Source organism: Paroedura picta, chromosome 5, assembly GCF_049243985.1.
Source record: "Paroedura picta isolate Pp20150507F chromosome 5, Ppicta_v3.0, whole genome shotgun sequence".
In the NCBI taxonomy this organism is placed as follows: Eukaryota; Metazoa; Chordata; class Lepidosauria; order Squamata; family Gekkonidae; genus Paroedura; species Paroedura picta.
Window position 1 is genome coordinate 114,852,700 of NC_135373.1, and position 6,167 is coordinate 114,858,866.

Here is a 6,167-nt window from a genome sequence, read left to right on the forward strand (position 1 = left end):
CCTCGCCTCTCCCTTCCTGGCAACTGGGTGGGTGGGCGGCCGGGAACCGCAGCAAATGAGTCACGGATCGGGGGAAGCAGCGGCGGCGGCTGTTGCCTAGGCGAGCGCCGCTCCCGCCTCAGTCTCCCCTCGGGATGCCGCAAATGGGGGCGCCTTGCCTTGGAAGCCGTCTTCTCTGCCCCCCTCCCGCCCCAAATCCCGTCATCTCCCGTGGCTGTGAGGGAGAGGAAATCTCCCTTTTGCCCTGACCCACTTTTGTGTGGGAAGGAGCACAATGCCCCCTGCAGTTCCACAGGACTCTCCTCTGACTTATTTAGATTAAATTGTGCCAGGAAACCCTAGGAGGCTGACAAGCATTCGGAAAGATTCAAATGGGTCGCCCTGTTGGTCTGAAGTAGCACAATAAAATCAGAGATTTATTCAGGGAGTGAGCTTTCGAGTGCAAGCTCTCTTCGTCAGACTATGATCTCCTTACATGACAGGATATGTAGCAAAAATCAATCCTGTTACATCATTAGACATTCGGAAAACAGAGTTATCCTGATATACAAAATGCAGACTATAAAACCAAAGTTTGCTTTTTTTTAAATCCTCAGAGGTATTGATTTCTTTGAAGAATTGGTTTTATACCCCGCTTTTCACTACCCGAAGGAATCTCAAAACAGCTTCCAATCGCCTTCCCTTCTCTCCACAACAGACACCCTGTGAAGTACATGGGCGTGAGAGAGCTCTGTGAGAATAGCTTCTAACAGGACTGTGATTAGCCCAAGGTCACCCTACTAGCTGCAGGTGGAGGAGTGGGAAATTAAACCTGGTTGCCCAGATTAGAGGCCACTGCTTTTAACCATCACACCAAAGGGTCTTAAATATTTCTGAACCTCAGCTCTAAAATGCTCCCTCCACCAGCATTTAGGGCCAGCCAGGTTCAGTTACTGTGGAATACCATAACTGTGATCCTGTAGAGGAGGCATGTTTTTTGTCCTGGACCACGAGGGTAGCCATTGGGGCTTCAAGATCACATAACTTCCTACATCTCTACATCTAAGTCAGTACAACAACGATATCACGATAAGAAGAAGAATGCCACTTTTCTCTACCCGAAGGAGTCTCAAAGCGGCTTATATTCGCCTTCCCTTTCCTCTCCCCACAACAGACACCCTGTGAGGTGGGTGAGGCTGAGAGAGCCCTGAGATTACTGAAGAAGGAGAGTTGGTTCTTCTATGCCGCTTTTCTCTACCCGAAGGAGTCTCAGAGCGGCTTATATTCGCCTTCCCTTTCCTCTCCCCACAACAGACACCCTGTGAGGGAGGTGAGGCTGAGAGAGTCCTGAGATTACTGAAGAAGGAGAGTTGGTTCTTCTATGCCGCTTTTCTCTACCCGAAGGAGTCTCAGAGCGGCTTACATTCGCCTTCCCTTTCCTCTCCCCACAACAGACACCCTGTGGGGTGGGTGAGGCTGAGAGAGCCCTGATATCACTGCTCGGTCAGAACAGCTTTATCAGTGCCGTGGCGAGCCCAAGGTCACCCAGCTGGCTGCATGTGGGGGAGTGCAGAATCGAACCCGGCATGCCAGATTAGAAGTCCGCACTCCTAACCACTGCACCAAACTGGTGTGACCTTCCAGGAAAAGGAACTGCAACCATTCATATGAATGTGCATGTTGAACAGCAGCCAGAACATGCCTATTGGTAAACAAGCTCTGAGCGTTGTGGTTAAGACTACAGCCAGACTACACCAGCAGCAGAGCCATGTGGTGTTTACTGATGATAGTCATACCCCACCTTTCTCCCCAATCCTAGGGGGACGTGGTCTTCCTCCACCCAGGGTTTTCGGAGGTGATTTGCCACTACCTGCTTCTGTGTCATGACGGACCCTGGTATTCCTTGGAGCAGGGGTAGTCAACCTGTGGTCCTCCAGATGTCCATGGACTACAATTCCCATCAGCCCCTGCCAGCATGCGCTGGCAGGGGCTGATGGGAATTGTAGTCCATGGACATCTGGAGGACCACAGGTTGACTACCCCTGCCTTGGAGGAATTCATCCAAATCCTAGTCAGGGCTGATTCTGCTTCGCTTCCAAGATGGGCTATCCAAGTCCGGGCTTGCAAAGATCAGCAAGAATCAAGCAGTAGAGTTAGCCCCAGATTGAGCACGAGGGACTCAAGACTTCAGTGAGAGCTGCAAGAAGCACCATTCCCGAATGCACAGAGTGGCATGCTGTCTTTCAGCTAAATGGGAAAGGACCCTAGAGAAACGGAAGGGGGTATCAATGACAGAAGCAGAGCTCTGTGCTTGTGTTACGTGTAAATTCTTTCAGAATAGGTGAGCTGCTTTGTGACATTTCTGTGAGCTGATGCCTGGCAGCTGGAGGCTCAGAAAGCACCCGGTGCTGCAGGGAGCAGAGTTGTTTCTTAGCCGGGCAGCCCAGTGGGCTGGGGGGAGGGGGGAAGAGAGAGAGGCCAAATTTTCTGATGCAGGCAACAATTTGTGATGCAATGACATCAGCTCTGGCACCACTCCATCCTCATTTCAAAGAAGCTCTGCTACAAGCTGCGGCTGCAGGTGACCCATTTATTAATTGGAGGCATTTCTGCCCACTGTTAACCAAAACTTTAAAAAGCTATAAATACCGAATTCGTAGCAGAGAAAATAAGAGCAGAAACAAGAATTGAAAGTTGCCAGAGGGAGAGGGAGAGTGCAGAGGGAGTCCTCTGCGGATTCTCCTGGACCTCTTGGCAGCTTTTGACAGCATCTATCAAAGTGTATCACGTTTCTAGACTACCTATCTGCACTGGGGTTGAAAGGCACCATTTTGTGGTGGTTCCAGCCCTATCTGGAAGGTAGTCAACCTGTGGTCCTCCAGATGTTCATGGAATACAATTCCCATGAGCCCATGGTTCTTATATGCTTCTTTTCTCTACCCAAAGGAGTCTCAAAGTGGCTTACAATCGCCTTCCCTTCCTCTTCCCACAACAGACATCCTGGGAGGTAAGTGGGGCTGAGAGAGCTTAAAGAAAACTGCTCTGTGACTAGCCCAAGGTCACTCAGCTGGCTGCATGTGGAGGAGTGGGGAAACAAACCTGGTTCTCCAAATTAGAGGCTATCACTCTTAACCACTACTCCATACTGGCAGTTTGGAGCAGGTTCAGGGTAATAAACTGAAGCTTAATCCAGACAAGACAAGGTCTGATCATACAAGCATGTTGTTAATTGCGGTCGTGTCTGACCCATCGCGACCCCATGGACAACAATCCTCCCCTTCCTGTCCTCTACCATTCCCTGGAGTCCATTTAAGCTCGCTTCAGTGACTCCATCCATCCACTGCTTCAGTGACTCCATCCATCCACCTCATTCTCTGTCGTCCCCTTCTTCTTTTGCCTGCGATCGCTCCCAGCATTAGGCTCTTCTCCAGGGAGTCCTCCCTTCTCATGAGGTGGCCAAAGTATCTGAGTTTCATCTTCAGGATCTGGCCTTCTAAGGAGCAGTCAGGGCTGATCTCCTCTAGGACTGACCGGTTTGTTCGCCTTGCAGTCCAATGGACTCGCAAGAGTCTTCTCCAGCACCAGAGTTCAAAAGCCTCAATTCTTTGATGCTCGGCCTTCCTTATGGTCCAACTTTCACAGCCACACATTGCAACTGGGAAGACCATAGCCTTGACTAGACGCACTTTTGCTGGCAGGATGATGTCTCTGCTTTTTAGGATGCTGTCTACAAGTATACAAGCATACAGCGACAAATACCTAGGAAAATGAGGTGCCACAGCAGAACAGGCCCTAGTGGGATTCCATCCCATAATGCACCTACAGCAACAAATCTTTTTACAGTCTTTCAGACCACACTGACTATACAGCGGTCTTGGGGAGGCATTATGAACTAATTGAGATTTTCAATCTGTTATGCAGGCCTCTCCAAGTTGCTTGAAGAAGCAAGGGGACTACGAAACACATGCAAATGGTTTGTCAAGAAAAACACAAAGAGAGGAAGATTTGAGGGGGAGGGAGGCTTAAAATAAAGCTAAAAGCCCTAATTACATCTTGGTAGAACTGTCAGGAGTTGGCGGCTCCAGAAGAAGAGACACAAAGGAAGAACGAGGCGATTTGAGGCTGTTCAGACAGTGTGTACAGGCAGCAATTACCCCTAGATTAGGAAAGGAGCATCTTCCTAGGTTGGAAAGTAGAAGGATGGATGATTTATGTGGAAGATGGTGAGAACTGCAGCAAATCTGATGTCACTAAGGAAAGGAAACCAGCAAGGGTTATTTTAATTCACCCACAGCCCTGTGGCCTTCCAGTTCACCATCTCTTTGTTCTTCCAGCTTCAGCTCCCCCTTTCTCTTCCCAAACTACCTTTCAAAGAAGAAGAAGAAGAGTTGGTTCTTATATGCCGCTTTTCTCTACCCGAAGGAGGCTCAAAGTGGCTTCCATTTGCCTTCCCATTCCTCTCCCCACAACAGACACCCTGTGAGGGAGGTGAGGCTGAGAGAGCCCTGATATTACTGAAGAAGAAGAGTTGGTCTTTATATGCCGCTTTTCTCTACCCGAAGGAGTCTCAAAGCGGCTTACAGTTGCCTTCCATTCTCTCTCCACAACAGACATCTTCACAAAAGGCCACTGCTTTGGACAAACATCTTTGCCCCTCTCTTACACAATACAATCTCCACCGCACTTACATTGTATGGCACATCTCGCACCCCAAACCCAAATATGTATACAACAGACCTGTTTGAGGTATTGTCTCAGAGCCGGCAAATTCCCCAGCCCAAACGATATACCCCAGTATTACACGTTTATCCCAACCTTGAGCCAAGGTAGCTTCCCCCCCCCCATTGCTCATCCTCAAGATGTGAGGTAGGCTAGGCGGAAATAGAACAGCTCCCCCCAAACTACTCAGTGAGATTCATGGCTAACTGAGGAATAGAACCTGGTTCTCCCCATCTTCAAGCTTAACACACTGCTAGTTCTCATGGATACAATTGACTATACGGGGATAAAGCAAGCCTTTACCAGCAGCCTCAACCGGATTTCCTGCTCAGCAAAGCATAAGAATATTTTTTTATTAAGTCATGTCAACCGTGTAAAATAGGAAATTATTATACTCCATACTTGCCAGATCTTAAAAACACAGGAGTCCCTTCACAAGTCAAGCCTAAAAGGTACAGTCTCTAATATCAGTGGCCCCCAACCTTTTTATCATTGTGGACCGGTCAACGCTTGACAATTTTACTGAGGCCTGGGGGGGGGGGTAGTCTTTTGCCGAGGGACATCGCCGCTGCCTAAGCCCCTGCTCCGCTTACTTTCCCCCGCCTCCCACTGGGGGGCGCTGCCAGCAGCAGCTGCGACATGCCACGCTGAGGGGGAGCCCCAGCCATGGTGGCTTCTGGAGAGCACCAAAGGTGAGCCGGTGGCAGAGTGGCAGGGCAGCCCCTGAGGCAGCAGCTGGGGAGAGGGACGAGGAGGAGCTGCGGCCCGGTACGGACTGGTCCTTGAGCCGGTACCAGTCCTCGGACCAGGGGGTGGGGACCACTGTCTAATATAGATAACTTATTACAGCCTGGGTGGGACACAAGAACTTCCTTCTTGAGGAGGATTCAACACCAGAGTAGCAAGAAGAGAGGGGAGCTCGACACTCCCTCTACCACCTCAGTCTCCCATGAAAACCAGTGTCATTTAATGTGTTATACCAGAGAGGGCATGGTTCATGTTACGTAGCGACCCACTGGGGAGAACTTGGGGAATTGCTTATACATCAATAAGGAACAGAAGTTATCTCCTAGTTAGCCAACCCAGCAATCCAGCATCCGATCACGTGCATGGGTCCAGGCCCATGATTTCTAAGGGAAATTGTCAAAATTACCAACAGAGCTCTAAGCAAAAGGACATGAAAACATCCATCTAGAATTACTGCAGGATTGGCCAGAGTTAATGTTGGCATTTGGAGAAGAAGTGGCAGAGAAGGAAAACACATGCATGTTTGCTTTTGGGGAAAAGACTAAATCTATTTGGTTTAGGATTTAATGTATGTATTTTTTTTCCTTTTCTTGAAACGGGTAATGTAATGAATGTTTTGCCAGACAGACAGCCTCTGTACCTCATCCCTAGCAGACCAATGCCTGAAAGCGAAGCTCAGTATTACCGAGACACACAGCTTCCCTAAGAATAGAAGGGACAGT